Here is a 15,295-nt window from a genome sequence, read left to right as displayed (position 1 = left end):
CAGCACGATACAACATGATGCATTTATGCAGAAAACTGCTGCTTTTTCTGACAATTTACAATGCAGCGAAAACACCGATGTGTGGGCAAAACTGACTAATATATACTGACAGATGCACAAAAAAAGAGACATGGAGAGATACTGAGGCAAGCTCCGGTAAATAAAGCCCAATTTATTTACCAGCTTGTCCAAAGAAAAAAATCCAGTGGTTTCACCAACCCTCTGCAATGGGTATTTTGGGACCTTAGTGGCAAGCACTGCCACTAATTCTTCCATTTTCTGTTTTATTTATGCGAACCATATTCTTGTGGCAAAAAGAAAAATAATTCATAAATTCACCAACATTTATTATTTGGTAAAACAGTCCTTTAAATGCATTGACTCTGTTGAAGTTTTAAACTTTACCCAACTGCTACCGTTTGGCAGTGATGTATGTAATGCAACAGTTCGACGCTATGAATCTTGCTCCAAATTGCGTGCTCTACACAACCATCCTCCACTACAAATAGACTACAATTCCAAAGTATTCCAGAAAATCAATATCATTGTTCACAACATATCCTTCTGTTTGTTGATAAGCGTGTTCGAAACTCTACTGTAGAAGTATGTTTCAAGAGGAGAAAGCCCAGAAGGAGCACAGAAAGGAATAGCTTCTTCCTGTCTGAGTGGCCTTTCAGCCAGTGTTGGTACAGGATTCGTTTCACTGTAGATAATGACACTTACTTACCAGCTTTAGACAGTATTCTCTTAAGGTCTTTCTTTTTGTTCTGGGATTTACAACTTCAGTTTGCACCAAAACACATTAATTTATGGGAAATAGAGTCCACCTCCCTCCCGAACAGCATGATGGCTGCACATTCCCAACCTGTCAATACTTACATGTAACTGTTTGAATATATGAATGTTGTATCTTCAGAAATTGAATCTAAGCGTGAACCAGATTTGTGGAGGTCCATCACTCTCTTTGTGAGATCTTGGCTGATTTCTGTTGATTTTTCCATGATATCACACAGAGAGGATTTGTGTTTAGGGTAAAATACATCCACATGTGTCTCCATTTAATCAAATTGTTTAAAGGCATAGCACTCAGTCTTTGAGTAAACCTCTGACTTGAGAAAGAAATTAACAAACCTTTTCTCTCTAGCATTTTCACAATTATTTTTCTGAAACGTAGTTACTACAAACATTTCGGTAATCCTAACTAGAAGAAATATTTAGATTTCCATACATCCATTATCTTGGGACACTTTTCCTTGCAGGGTTTGCCAGGGGGCTGCTGCCATGAATCAATGGGTGAGAGGCGTGGCACGCCCTGGACAGGTTGCCAGTTCATCACAGGGCAACACAGAGACTGACACAAGACTGACAACCGTGCAAAACGTGGTTTTTTTTTATTTGTCTTTTTGCAGTGTATGTGAGTATCTGATTTATTTGCAAATAAAATGTGAACTGGTAGTTCTAACAAACTGAATGTCAGCTGCTGAAACACTGGTATTAATCCCCCGTTTTCAGTGAAACCATAACAATTATATTACAATCCAGCAGCTCATCTCCAGTAATCAGTTTCTGACATCTGCACTTTTTAAAACGAGGTCTCAGAGTGAATCTTATGAGTGCAGAAAGCATGGCTGCAGAGTTTGTTCTACACATGCAAGGCTCAAGTCATTTCTGCTTCTACACATCATTTCTATGATTTTTTTTTCCCTTTCACTTAACTTTCCATTTTATACTACTGTTTCTTTATACCACACACAGTCAGCTTCTTTTGTAAATGTATTTTGCAACTTGCAAAACTTCTTGGGAGTGTCAATGTCAACTGTAAAGTTTTTCCTATTATTGTGTTAAAATCTTTTATAATTTTTTTTAACTGAGTTTGGGTTTATCCTTACGTGTATGCCATAAATGTCAAATTTAATATATATAAATGCTTGATATAAGTTACTGTCTATAATAAATCTATATAAATTTTATATAGCCATGAATATTGATACATTTCTGTGCTTGCCGTGTTGTGGGAGTATGGTAGCGGTGCACTTCCTGTTCTTTTTATTAAAGAGTGTGTTAAAGTGAATGAAACTGATAACTGGTAGTTAACAGCTCAGTTTTTTTTTCAATTGTGGTGTGTGTATGTGTGTGTTGTCCATGCAGACAGGTTCCTTGTTCTTTTCTAAACAGAAACAGAAAAAACGAAGGTGTGTGTGTGTGTTGTGTTTCACACTTCCTGTCACTCGTACTCATGATGAAGATTTTTTTCTTCTTTCATCCTTTGTAGTCGACGTGAAACGACAACTGACCCGTCTTTCTTTAACCTCTTCTTTTATTTCAAAAGATAGTTCTGTCGGAAGAAGAGAATACATAGTATATATATTGTAGACACACACAAAAAAAATCAAAAAACAACATGAATAATTTATACCTTGCAATGCATATCTGCAAGCATTTCCATATCAAATAAATATTATATCTGGTCTTATGACTTTGTTTTATGCTTTGAATACTCAATCACTCGAAAGAATTCCTTATATTAAGGTAGGATGGTCTCTGTCTCGTGTCATGATCAAATGACTGAGGGTTTCAAACAGAGGGAAGTTAAAGGCTTCAAGGAGATTGAAAATAAATTGAAGATGGCTTTGAGTAGTTCAAATTTAATCTTGCTTGGTCAAGATGGATGAGTTACCTGCAAAAATATGACATCATTTCAGAACTAAATACACTGTCACCATTTGACTTTAGACAGTTTATAAAGCAGCACTAATGACTTCGGTTTCTCAGTACAAGCAAGTGAATGTGTATTTTTTTTATCTTTATATTGTCAATATTAATTTTAGAAGAAGGGGAGATTCCCTTGAAATAAGTGTCTGAACAATGGAGCGAGTGGAGCAGTTCTCCATTTCTTTTTAAATTGTGGGAACAAACTGATGTTTCTGCTCTCCCACTTCTAACTTATCTGATCATTCCCTGCAGTCCCTCCTTCACCTCGTAGTTGATTCAATCAAACTCACTGCATCAAGCTTGCTTCATCTCAGTGTGATCTCTTCAGTCGGACAGTTTACAGCAAGAAACAAGTACGCTGAATTGAACTGAATTTCAATCAGTTTTTTATGTGATAAAACAATGACGCATTCCCCTAACTCACCATAAATATGATAAAATAGAGTAGAAAACTTGGCATTGTAGTTCCAGGCTGCAGGTTCCTCAGACCCAATATGTAACATGCAAGTGTTTCTCCTCACCATCAAAATTTTTTTTTAAATCATCCACAAAGGTGGATGCAATGAATTCTTCAAACTAGCTTAATAATGACTAAACAAAGAAGCTAACGCAGGATCTCTGGCACAAAAGGAGAATGTGTTGAATGAACAACACTTCTATACTGCATAGGGGTTGCCAGGGCAATCGTAATAGATTACTGAACCGGTTATGTCCCCATTTTGTAGATTTTCATACACAGTGGGAGTAGTGCTCACCAAAAAGGACGAGCGGTAGGATAGAATACAAAAGCATATACATTTTACAAGCAGATGTATAATGGAATATGAATAGAAATATTTATTGCAGTGTTACATGCACTTACGTATAACAATGCCTAAAGGAAGAAAGGGAGTTTGGAAAAGGTTGAAACATGTCTAATTGTTAGATGGAATTTTAGGTTTTACTTATCTTTTCTTTTGTTCAGGTTATCTTGTCTTCTACACCACCAAAAATACATTTGACTCTTTTTGTCTCCTTTCTTCAACCTTTGGTGTAGCCTCAACAAATATTTGTTTGATTCTGATTACTTTTTTCCCCTAAAAATGAGTAAACTAACACATAAATATCTCTTGCACTGTTCTGCCTTTAAACCTTTTTTTCTTTCCGTTTCCCTCTGTAACCTCTATACCTATTTCCACTTGGCTTTCCATCAAAGAATAAACAATGTGGGCCCAATGCCAGTGAACACATTTGAACCTGGATGCTTGCTTGTCAGTGTCTAGGGCCTTATTACATGCCCATGTGTGTGTTTCTGAGGTCTGTTAAAAAGCAGACTTGTGCCTGTGAGAAAACTTCACTTTTCACTCAAACCTCTAAGACGATAACATGATGGCTTTCCTCGAGAAAGTTATGTCCCCCTATCTCTAGCTGAAGTGCACCCACAAACATGGCACTTGGTTTACTTTTACTTTCATCTTTGCCATTATTTTGCAAAAGTCCATATACATTTAGAAGACTTGTGGTTTTGATTATCTATTTCGGTGTGTATATCTGTGTGTGCACAAAGGGCATGGGGGTGCAGTGGGGGTGTAAGAAATCAAAGATGCTACAACCCTGCCTTCTGCTGGTCAATGAGTAATTCTCACTTGCACACTCTTTGGAAAAACTCTGATAGTAGTTAACTTATAGGTCTCCCAATACTCTTAGTGTATATTTCAAATTAAAACAACAGTATATTCTCCAGGGTTTGCGAATGTTGGGTCCAGAAACTTTTATATGCAAGTCACAGCAGAATTCAAGTGGACACATTAACACTCAAAACCAACGCAGAGCTCCCCATTCACATCAAGTAGGTGGCCAAAGCTCACATTTGAATTTAATGTTTGGCAAAAAGTATCAGACTGCATGTTGTAACAGAAACAAACTGTGAATACCTAAAGTTATTTTATAAACTTAGTTGTGCCAAAATGTTGAGGTTGTGCACATGATTTATGTATCACTTAAACATAAAAACAAAACAGGGCAGAACTTATATATTCAAATAACCCAACACCACAAAAACAGGCTATAAAATGGTAAACACTAAGTGTGACACTAAAACTTTAAAACCTTGTGACGGTCTCCGATGCTTTGTCCTACATGTAAAAGTCTTCTGTTCTAAATCCTAGTTTAAGTAATACAAACACATGTGCATCTTCGCCTAAATGACAGCGATGGTATTTTTCATTCCACCAGCATGAACCCAAAAGTGACATCTGTACTTCCATATTTTGAATCCATATACTGTTTCACCCCTTATTTACAGTAACTGTCTATCTCTAAAGTGAATATTGACCAAAATATATGCTTCATGCAGTAAAATACATACTTATGCTAAATAACTGTTCCATTTATAGGAACGTTTTGAAAAGTGATTGACCAGTCCTCTGTTTTATCTTCTCTCTAAGGAAGGAAAAACTGTACTTGAAAGCAAGATATCTGGAGTTGAAACATCAACGGCTTCAGTTCTATTTCTACTCATATCGTTTCAGAGAATAGGTGGATAGGCAAGATGAGGTAAATAAAGACAGTTATGAAGTGATAATCACTATGATAGGAGGGATAAAGAGTGGAGATGAATATAGCATATGAGGAGAAGAGAGCACTGATTAGACCTGGCTCAGGAGATGTCTGTGTTAATTACCTCCTCCTCATCCACCTGCACGACATTCAAACCACAGAAATGCTGATAATGTCGTAATATCACACCCACAAAGACAAACTACACTTGTTGCCTTAGATGTTATCGCTTCTGGGAAGCAGTTCAGCTGTAAATTGCATCTGTGTCCCTATTTTTTTAAATGCTAGAAATAATGTAAAGCAACTCTGTATTTTTGTTGTCTAGGGAGCACTTTTCATGGTTTTGTTTACCATGCAAATTGCTCTCCAGCTATTAGCTATTTGTGTTTTTATGTTACTCAGACAAACATCTGATTAACTTTTAGCCCGTACCCTGGGTATATGGGAAAATAAAACCACTTACCTTTACAATGAGGAAAGACTGCTAATATTCAGTCAAATTTGATTATCTATTTCGGTGTGTATTGGAAATTGGAATATTATTCAAACCTTAATTTTATTCAGTAACTTCATTCACAAAATGTAAACCTGTCTGTATAATTTAGGCTCGACGTAGATTTGATAAAATCTCAAATAAATGCAAACATTTGCAACAACATTTTTGCAACCATCATAGTTGTTTGCTTGTTCCAAGTCATTCTATACACGTATTGTAAGCTCAAAATTAACGTGGCACTTAAAACCATGCTGATTAAGGTAAACTGCTAATGGGATAAGACCAGTGAATCACTGATGGTTTCCAGATTTTATTCACGCTAGAGAATTTGGTCAAACAGCTCTTTGCAGCCAAAGTCCATTTAAATCTTAAAATTAAAGATTGCCAATATTCTAAAAAGGATGACAAACATAAGAACACAGAACTATATAGTAAACAAGACATCGACAAGCCTTAATATTGTATCCTATGCTTACATATGCTTAAGGATTCGAAATACTTTTAAGATATATTGGTTTCTTCACAGATTGATGAGAGATGAGTATCTTTGTTTCTGCTTGAACCCTGGACATGGCTCTTAAAAGCATATGAACTCCCTAACAACAGTTCTAAAAAGATCTTGAATTCCCTCACTGAAATATTTACACAGGAAACATAAAAAAACCCAAATCTCCTGCTTGCTTCCCTACAGTTTTCTTCTCCCTGCCGTTTTACTACACTACACAATTCAGGGCTTGTTAGCCACATTAGCCAGCCGTGTTTGGGCACTTAAACAAGCCAAAGAAACCCAGCAGAGTCTCAGACTTTCCTCAAGCTGTGAATGGAATAGCTTTGCAATTTGTCCTGGCAGAAAACAACATTTTGATCCTAATGAATGGCAAATGGCCACCATTAGAAGTGAGAGGGATTATTGGAAGGGGGTAGTTTATGGCACATGCGTCCATGCCTGCACGTTTGTTTGCCCACTCGGAATGGTCTGCTCTGATCTTTCATTAAAAAGCTCGCTACAGGGCCTCTTCTTGAGACCCTTAAACAGATAGGTCCCAATTTAGAACTCATTTTTAGAAATCTGCAGCATTCTCACACATTGTTGCACAGATTCATTGCAGGAAGGAACAGTGCGTGTGCACGGTTTCTTGACTAGTCATCTGGTAAACAAAGCAACAAACAAGCTTCGCATGGCAGCTTGCTCATGTTTGTTCATAATTGTGTGTCCATCCCTCTTCCTGCCTCTGTGTGTTAATGTGCAGCATGTACAAAATATGTCATCTATAGGTTAAATGCTTTCTCAGCACATCTGTGCTGTCTTTTGTGGTCAGCCACAGCACAGTATCAACTTCCTTCTGAACTGCTTTATCAGAGGTTAGGTGATTGGCTCAAACTTGTTATTTGAAAATGAATGTTTACCTTCCGGCCATATAGGTACGTGTGTTACAGGTTCGGTCTAGGAGAGGCAGACCAGCAGCAGAAGAATGGTTCTGAATAAACAGGAGAAATTATGAGATGGGAAGCAGCATGTTCTGGTTTGATGCAGTTTTTCATTTCAAATTTGTATTCAAAAATACATTTCAAGTCACATTTCTGTCCATTTGCATATTATACAACACAACCATGTTTATATATGTAGAATAATTTTCTATTCTCTTTATAGTTATCATTTTAATAAATAATCTAAACTATTTCTATATGTATGTTCTTTAGCTTTAACCCATATTACCAGAAAATAGTGCAATTGCCTTAGCTTGGTCTGCTAATAAATCCTTTTTATATTTTACAAAAGCAATAATAAACCATATTAAATGTACAAATGAGACTAATAGTACTTCTAGAACCATTTTACTATTAAAACAATGATATCTGAACGTTACAACAGAGTCCGGGACTCTACGCTACTAGTATCAGAGGTAAAGTGAGGGTGGAGCGCCGCCATTACACAGCCTCGTCTCTGTTCCGTAACGAGAACAGCTTAACCGTTCTATCAACCTCGTTCAACATGAGTAAAATCACACATAAGTTGGCTATAAAGCACTGAAATCATATACAGCCCTACTATGTGTGATTTTGTATTCATTTTATGCAATATTACCTCTGTTAACAGGAGAAATTATGAGATGTGAAGCGTCTTGTTATGGTTTGATGCAGCTTCGCTTCAACGGAACAACACCGTTCACAAAAATTCCCCCCCGCCTGGCGGAACCACTGCCTTCACAATACACTGCCCCCTTGTGGCGCACTCCACATCCGCACTCACCTGAAGATCAACCAAACACAAGTAGTTGCTAACATGATTTTTCCTTATAATTGGAATGCTCCTAATAAAGTGTAAATAAACTATTCTCAACATTAAACTATCACAGTTTTGGACACTAACATTCATCAATAAACTGCAGGATTGAACCTTACCTACATTGACAAAGCCATATGGTTAATTTTCTTGTCCAAATACACGAGACTTCGATGTTCAGATTGGGTATTTTTGAATAAGCAGCATATGAAGACTGTGAGGAGACTAAACTCTGATAGTGGTTGCTTTTGTATAGTTCATTAATATCTCTGTAACACTCCTTAACAGACTTGCAGAGTCTGCAATTTCTTTGAACACTGCCCACAATATTATTGAAGTGACCAAGAATTCTGTTGGACAGTTTTCATTTACCACTTATTTTCCTGGGTGTTATTGCCAAAAGATTATTAAAGTTCATGCACATTATTGTCAGAGCAAAGCTGCTCCATGCAAGATAAATGGGAGTTTTTTTGTGAGGGCCACACTATGTAACCAAAAGCATGCAAAGACAAACAGGGCACTTTCAGAACCGATGTCCTCCAACTTTTTGATGCATTCCTGTCCAAAGTCACCATATTTAAATGAATGCCTCGTTACTTGGCTTCTGTAGAGCTCTGTGTCATGCTGAGGAGATAAATCAGCCATGTGATGAAGATTTTTTTTTTCTTTGGTCACTTATGCACTTTGTGTCTATCTTAACTGAGGACAACGTTGAAATGGACTGGATTGGTATGTTTACATGTGCGTATACTTTGTACAATGTGGTCTGTTAATCCAGTACAGAAATTAGACAGCTAGAATGTGCGAAACTTAGAACAAATACTACAGTTGCATGGGCATTTTCCCTTAAACTGCAATAGTACTGAGAAATCTGGAAGAGTTTGCAGCACAGATGTAAACACTCCCCAACCCCATAATATGTTTTGCTATATGAAAAGGCTTGTTGCAAACAAACACTTTATATGTAATATACTGCATGTCTCATCACTTTCTTCTCCTTCAGAACGTCAGCTGATGAAAGGCATCCATTTTCTCATTTGCAGTGGGATGTTCTCTGTCCAACCTCGTAAATTGCTGGATCCATTGTTTTCTTTTTCTCTTTGCTTTTGTTTTATGCCATCTGTACTCCCACCTTTTGTCTGCCTTTCCATCCATCTCCTCTTTGCTCAGCAGAGCTGTGTAACATGGCTAAAAAGGTTTCAGACTAAACACAATAGAGTCAACCATAACATACACATTGTTCAGCAGACTTCTTTTTCTCCAGATACATGTTGCAGCACAATGAGTTTCATTGCACTATGAGCATTTTGTTTCAGGATTTTAGATTCATATCTAAAATCACATCATTTTTTTTAATTAACCAAAGATTAAACAAAAATGTAAAAAGCTTTTCGTGCAACAGATAGAGAGGGTAAGTGGCAGCCAGGTGAACTTAATCAGCTGATGTTAATTTGACTATCTGATTGTCATTAGTGTGACAACTTCTATGAAAACAAGAATGGAAGCTCATTTTCCTCTCATTTTCTAAATGTTAATGTTCTGTAAACAAATGACACATCTTTCATCAGAAAAAGGGAAGGATTTCTAAGTAAGCAATATTTTAGCAAAACAATTTAGGGAAACTGAAAATCCAACATTTTTATTTTATGTAATATAGATTATAATGTATTTTTATGACCCTGTTTTCATGGTAGAATACTCCAATCCAGCTTTGGCAAGACTATATATTGTCCTAATTCTAAAGTGACTCTAATAACAAGGAAATCACTGAAAATCGTCCTATTTTATGTTCACATTAATAGGACAAATATTTAAAATCTCAAAATTGTATTTTTAAAAGGTGATCTGCAGTAGAATTATTGGGGGTAGGTTCAAATACTACAAAAATATTTTAGATTTTCAGCTTGAATTGTACAATTGCAGATTCCTTGCAAACCATCAAAAAGCCCCTTAGCATCATTAGCAACTAACCATTGGTTTAATTTTATGTTATCATAACCAGCTGTGGCATTCTCACCGCAAACTTAAAGTTTCTACAAATCAAGTTGTACAACTTCCATTGTCTGACCATTCAGCTGAATTCATTTTAAACATCAGATAACATGTGGGGTCAACTTCACAATCTCCCAATCAAAATTCAAACTGCTGTTTACTATAGGTCGGACTCTTTGTGTCATAAAGGACTCTTTGTGTCACAAAAAGCCAAAATAACAAGCCATTAAAGCTAAATAAAATGACCTCATTTTAGTAACATTTAACAGCAGAAGGATTTTACATATTTAATTTGAACCAACTTTAAGCATTTTCCGGCATAAAGTCTGGTTATCTTTGATCAAATCACCTAAAATACACAAAGCTACACATGAAACAGGATCTCTTTTATGTTATCATAACCTAGAATGGACCTAGTTTGCAGATATGCGCTTAAAGGAAGTCTGACAGATGTGTTTGTGTGTGCGGCACTTCTTTCTTCATACTTTCTATGTCTTCTTCGCTCCCCTCCTCCCCTCCTCATGGCCCACAGCCCAGCAGTAATTCTGTGTTTATCAACTCTTTATTATGGCCTCTCGCATCATCATTTACAATGGTAGCATCTGCTCATTGCCTAGCCTGAGCATGGGGCAAATTGCTTTTATAGGAGGGAAAAAAAAAAAAAAAGAAAAAAGCCTGAGCGAGGACAAATACACACACACAGCATGGCCTGCACACAAATCAAGACACAGAGCTCTGGCCTGTTTACAGCGGTTGTTAACTCTCCCGGCAGAATCGCACACAAACACACAAACACTTCACTTGTTCTAACAGGATCAAATGATTAACTGGCCTCCATCAGCAAATCAAAATCAGTCCCCAACCCAATGAGGGAGCTGTTTGGATTTTCCATTTATTTTTTCTTCCCTTCTACCTGACGCCGCACTGTGGAAAACAAATATCACATCTGGCCTTAGACAGACAATCCCTGTGTTTGGCTTCATCTAATTTAGCCACTACAGCAATGTGGGAAACAGTGGGGAAGCAGAAAATGGCAAGACATCCTGTCTTTTTCTTCGCGTTTAACACATTAGTGCTCCCTAAATGATGGGGATGGAGAGTCAGTGAGGTGAATTTGCAGAGAAGCTAGGCAATTTGGGGAGGAAAAATAATCACAGTGCTCCTTCTAATCATAAAAGGCTTTATTGTGTAGGTAGGAGGAATGTGCATGCATCAGTTTGGTTTTGTACAGATGCTTACATAGGACACACACTGCAGCACAACGTTAAATAGTCTGAGGAAAATAGGACGCATGGTGATGTGATGCATAGCAATACAGGGAGGGAGTAGTAAAAGGTTATGCCGTCATCAGATTTTTATCTGTTGTTGCTTTATGGCAAATTTTGAATTTTCAGAGCACCTCCTGGATGAGTTAGTGATGGATTTGTGGAGTAACTTTGGTAACTGCTTGTCAGTGTTTTCTATGTTTGTGTATGTTGGCTCATACTGTGGTTTGCTGGACTACTAAGAACTAGTTCTTTAGTCAGATAGACACCAATGACTTTGTTTCTCTTAAAGCTCTTGATTTTCATTAAATTGGGGTTGAATGTGTTGCTTTGAGAAATCTGAAAAAGGTTGAGTGGTAGAGCAGTATATGTCACACCTCTTCCCTATACACACATGTTGAATCCACTTAGTTGTTAAATCTACGTGTTCATAAGTGTTTCATTAGTGCTTAATACTGCTGCTTTCTTAAGCAGTAGTGTCATCAAAATGAACCATCTGCAGCATTGTCTTTGATTTGAGCAAGAAATACAATTTCCACAGCAGATGGAACAGTCTACTTGCAATTTGCAATTATTTTTAGTACTAGAACATGAACATGCTTCAGAAGAAGAAAATGTTTCATAATGAATATTAATCAAAATTTCTCCCAAATTAATCATGCATTAACTCTCAATATTTCCTGCTTCCAGGACATGGAAATTCTTGGCTATGGTGATAATTTCTCATATTAAGTTATGGTGGTAATTTTGGGTGGACTGGATAGATAGGGATTTTAAAATCTTTTCCTTTATAAGATCAAGTGCTTGAGAAAAAAAATAAATCCAGCACTCCACTGCCTGAAAGCCCAGGTAGAGCAATTATTCATGTTCTTAAAATCTGCACCACATTAAAGAGGCAAGCAAATGAAACTAAATCCAAACACTTTAATAAACATTGAACAGATATATATATATATATATATATATATATAAAAAAAAATCAAAAAACAAATGACTACTATTACTACTAATACCTATTTGTAAATTCCACACTTTTTCACGCCCAATATGTTTTGAGTATCTCTTTGATCCTGGGGAATATTTAGTCTAGGACCAGTTCATTAGTGTGACTCACTCTCCTGGAGACAAACTCGGTGTGGAGTTCATCAGTGAGTTCCAGGTGGTCAAGCCTTGACTCATGGGGCTTAGTCAGCCTTAGGTCCCAATACCTGTGAGAAGCAAAGTTTAGGAAGTCCATAATCTGGTCCAGGTGGCAGGCAAGGGCTAATTCCACGGCTGTAACATAGTTTTTGTAATGGATGTAGGTTTTATCTACATCCATTAAGAAAAGCAGGAGCGATGTGTCACATTTGGTTCCATCAACTAGATCGCTAACTTAGTTGCATGCACAGCTTAGCCTCTGGTATCCACCACCTGACAATGAGTCTGAGCTCTTTTCTTCTTCTTCAGGTTGCAGAACAACTTGAGGTGGCAAATTACATGTATAGGTATTTTTAAATATTATCTATATTCGAGGCAAAAGTTATCGACACTGCTCACATTATGCTATAATTATTCCATCAACATTGTCATTGCACATGTGGCTATAGTATCCAAGAAACTAAGTAGGCTATTTTCTATGATATTCTGGTGCATTTTAAACCGAAACACACTCGCAGAGCGAGATTTGTTCATCCCAAGGAAAAAAAAACAACTAAACTGAAACCCACTGGTGCGGTTTATGCAATCCAGTGCAGCGAGGAATGCTCAAACCTCTGCGCTGAAGAAACTAAACAGTCACATAAATGGATGGCACAACAGAGAAAAGCAAATCATTCAGTCAAGAATCAGCATTTCATGGCCACTCATTTGAAGAAAGAGAAAAGATGTAGTTTGAAAGAGAAGTGAGGGAAGCCATCTATGTTAAACATGAAAAATAACACTAAACAGATCAGGTGGTCTCAGATTTCGTTTTTCTAACACCAGCATTGACTCCCCAGGTGTTTTTTCAGCAATTCACACCTTGGAACATGTGAACAAACCATCTCACATAGCATGTTAAGGGGCATGTTTGAATTGTCAAGCAAAAACAACCCAAAGTGACACACATGTCCAAATTGCCCCATTAGTGACCTTAATGGCCCTGTTTGTTCTGACTACATTTCAGAAGCCTTTTACTTCCAGCCATGCTTAGAATCAAAAAAAGCCTTTCGTGTGGGAGGTGAAAAGTCTTAAAGAAAGAAGAGACGTCCAGGTACCTTGTAGTGAAGCACTTATGATCTGAAAAAAATAAAATTAGAACCAAATAAGTGTTTCTTTCCTGGTTTCTACATTCATTAGCAGTAAATTAAATTACTGAAATCAGTGTAAGATATAAACACTTTTTGCAAAGATTAATGTTCCATACTGTAGTCCAATGCTTCATTTCTGCACTGGTCTGTTTGTCTGTGGACATGTGCTCAAACGCCACTTGCTGTGCGGTGATACCAGCTAAGCCTGTCAGAAGGGATTGTCATGCTCGCTGCTGTCACTCAATGTGACATCCTGACATTCGTTTTTGCTGGTGTTTATCAGTCAGGATATGTATGTGTGCACGGATTGTGGGTGACACTGGGAGCAGTGAGTCTGGATAAAAGATCTTTGACATTCATGGCTGCACGTGCTCACGCACTCATGCCTGGAAGCTATGCTGCAATGGTGAATAATTCCATCAACCGTCAGGTCTTTAGTTCAGGCCTACATACAAACACACACACACACACACACACACACACACACACGCACACACACACATGCAGAGTTCCCACCACCAACCTGGGAAGCTGTTGGGTAACAATTTAATTGTGTTCAAACAAGCAGTCATGCCTGTATATACTGCCTGACAGTACATTAAATTTGAACTCCAAAATAATTTTATAAAGTAGACACCATGTTCATATTATTAGCTTAATGGTTCTGGTATTTTCCCAAGTAAAGCTGCTCTAAAGTTTGGCTTATGTGATGTAGTTCTGTTGGCTTCGTTGTGTTGTAATGTTTGGCGTGCATTGGAGTAGTTGACAGCTGAATGTGAAGTGGCGGCAGAGCCCACTGCTTCCAGTATGAGGCCATGGTTCTCAACTGGAAAAACATGGATTGTTCCCCTCCTGCCAGAATCCCCCATCTGCACCAAATAGAGGAGTGACTACGTTGTTTTCTTCACAAATGGAGGCAGGTTGGAGCAGGAGGTGGATGTACAGATTGGTGGCGAGGTTGACCAAAAGGTAAAGCCAACAATTTACCAGTATGTCTATGTTTCAACCTGCACTTATGGTAATAAAATTTGGATTGTGAGTGAAAGAATAAAATGCTTGTAACAAGAAATTCTCATCTTCCTCTGTAGGAAGCAGGTGAGGAGCTCCATCATCTAAGGGCAGCTAAGAAAGGAGCCATTGCTCCTCTGCAAGAAAAGAAGCCATTGAGGTGATTTGGGTATCTGGTCAGGAAGCGTCCTGGGCAGCCCTTCTTTGGAGGTTTTTTAGGCACATCTCAGTGGGAGGCGAAACTGTGTTAAAAAGAATGACACGAAGAGACTTTCAACAAAGATTATATATGTTCTGCTAATGGTTTTTAGATTCCAGGTAACTAACTTTGCAAAGTAAACTCTGGCCGCTCATTTGAAGAAAGAGAAAACATGTAGTTTGAAAGAGAAGCGAGGCAGCAAATTCAAAAGTGTTAAATGTTTTGGTGTTAGTAGACTTTGTGCAAAAGCAGAGTTAATTTTACACATAGAGTCACGTTCTGTTTATGTAACTCTGGGGTGTATATTATTAGTGGTTAAAATCCAGTGTTAAAACAAAGTGTTTCCGTATCAAATCTAGAGGTGTTAAAATAGAATCAATAACTCTTTACTTCTGAACTCTGAACTCCACCAGAGTTAATTCACACTCCGTCCCAGAATCATAGATTCCCACCGAAGCGAAGGACAGCAGCAAAGTCATTTCAGGACTATTTACTTTCCACCTGTCTGAGTTATTTACCATGCTTGGTAAG

At 37.6% G+C, this 15,295-nt stretch overlaps 1 long non-coding RNA gene across 2 annotated transcripts; it reads right to left on the bottom strand.

Moving 5' to 3' along the window:
* Positions 1–1,405: 1,405 nt before the first annotated feature.
* On the bottom strand, positions 1,406–7,905 carry LOC103477300 (uncharacterized). Of its 2 annotated transcripts, XR_535619.2 has the most exons (4): positions 7,833–7,905; positions 7,154–7,224; positions 2,417–2,677; positions 1,406–2,335 (listed from the first exon to the last, which is right to left on the bottom strand). It is a non-coding gene; the product is annotated as an uncharacterized LOC103477300 (long non-coding RNA). The 2 variants fall into 2 exon arrangements; XR_535618.2 differs by lacking the exon at positions 2,417–2,677.
* Between the last annotated feature and the right edge of the window lie 7,390 nt (positions 7,906–15,295).

The sequence above is a fragment of the Poecilia reticulata genome, linkage group LG15, assembly GCF_000633615.1.
Source record: "Poecilia reticulata strain Guanapo linkage group LG15, Guppy_female_1.0+MT, whole genome shotgun sequence".
In the NCBI taxonomy this organism is placed as follows: domain Eukaryota; kingdom Metazoa; phylum Chordata; class Actinopteri; order Cyprinodontiformes; family Poeciliidae; genus Poecilia; species Poecilia reticulata.
The sequence above is the reverse complement of the archived record's forward strand: the minus strand, read 5'-3'. Positions and strand labels throughout refer to the sequence as shown.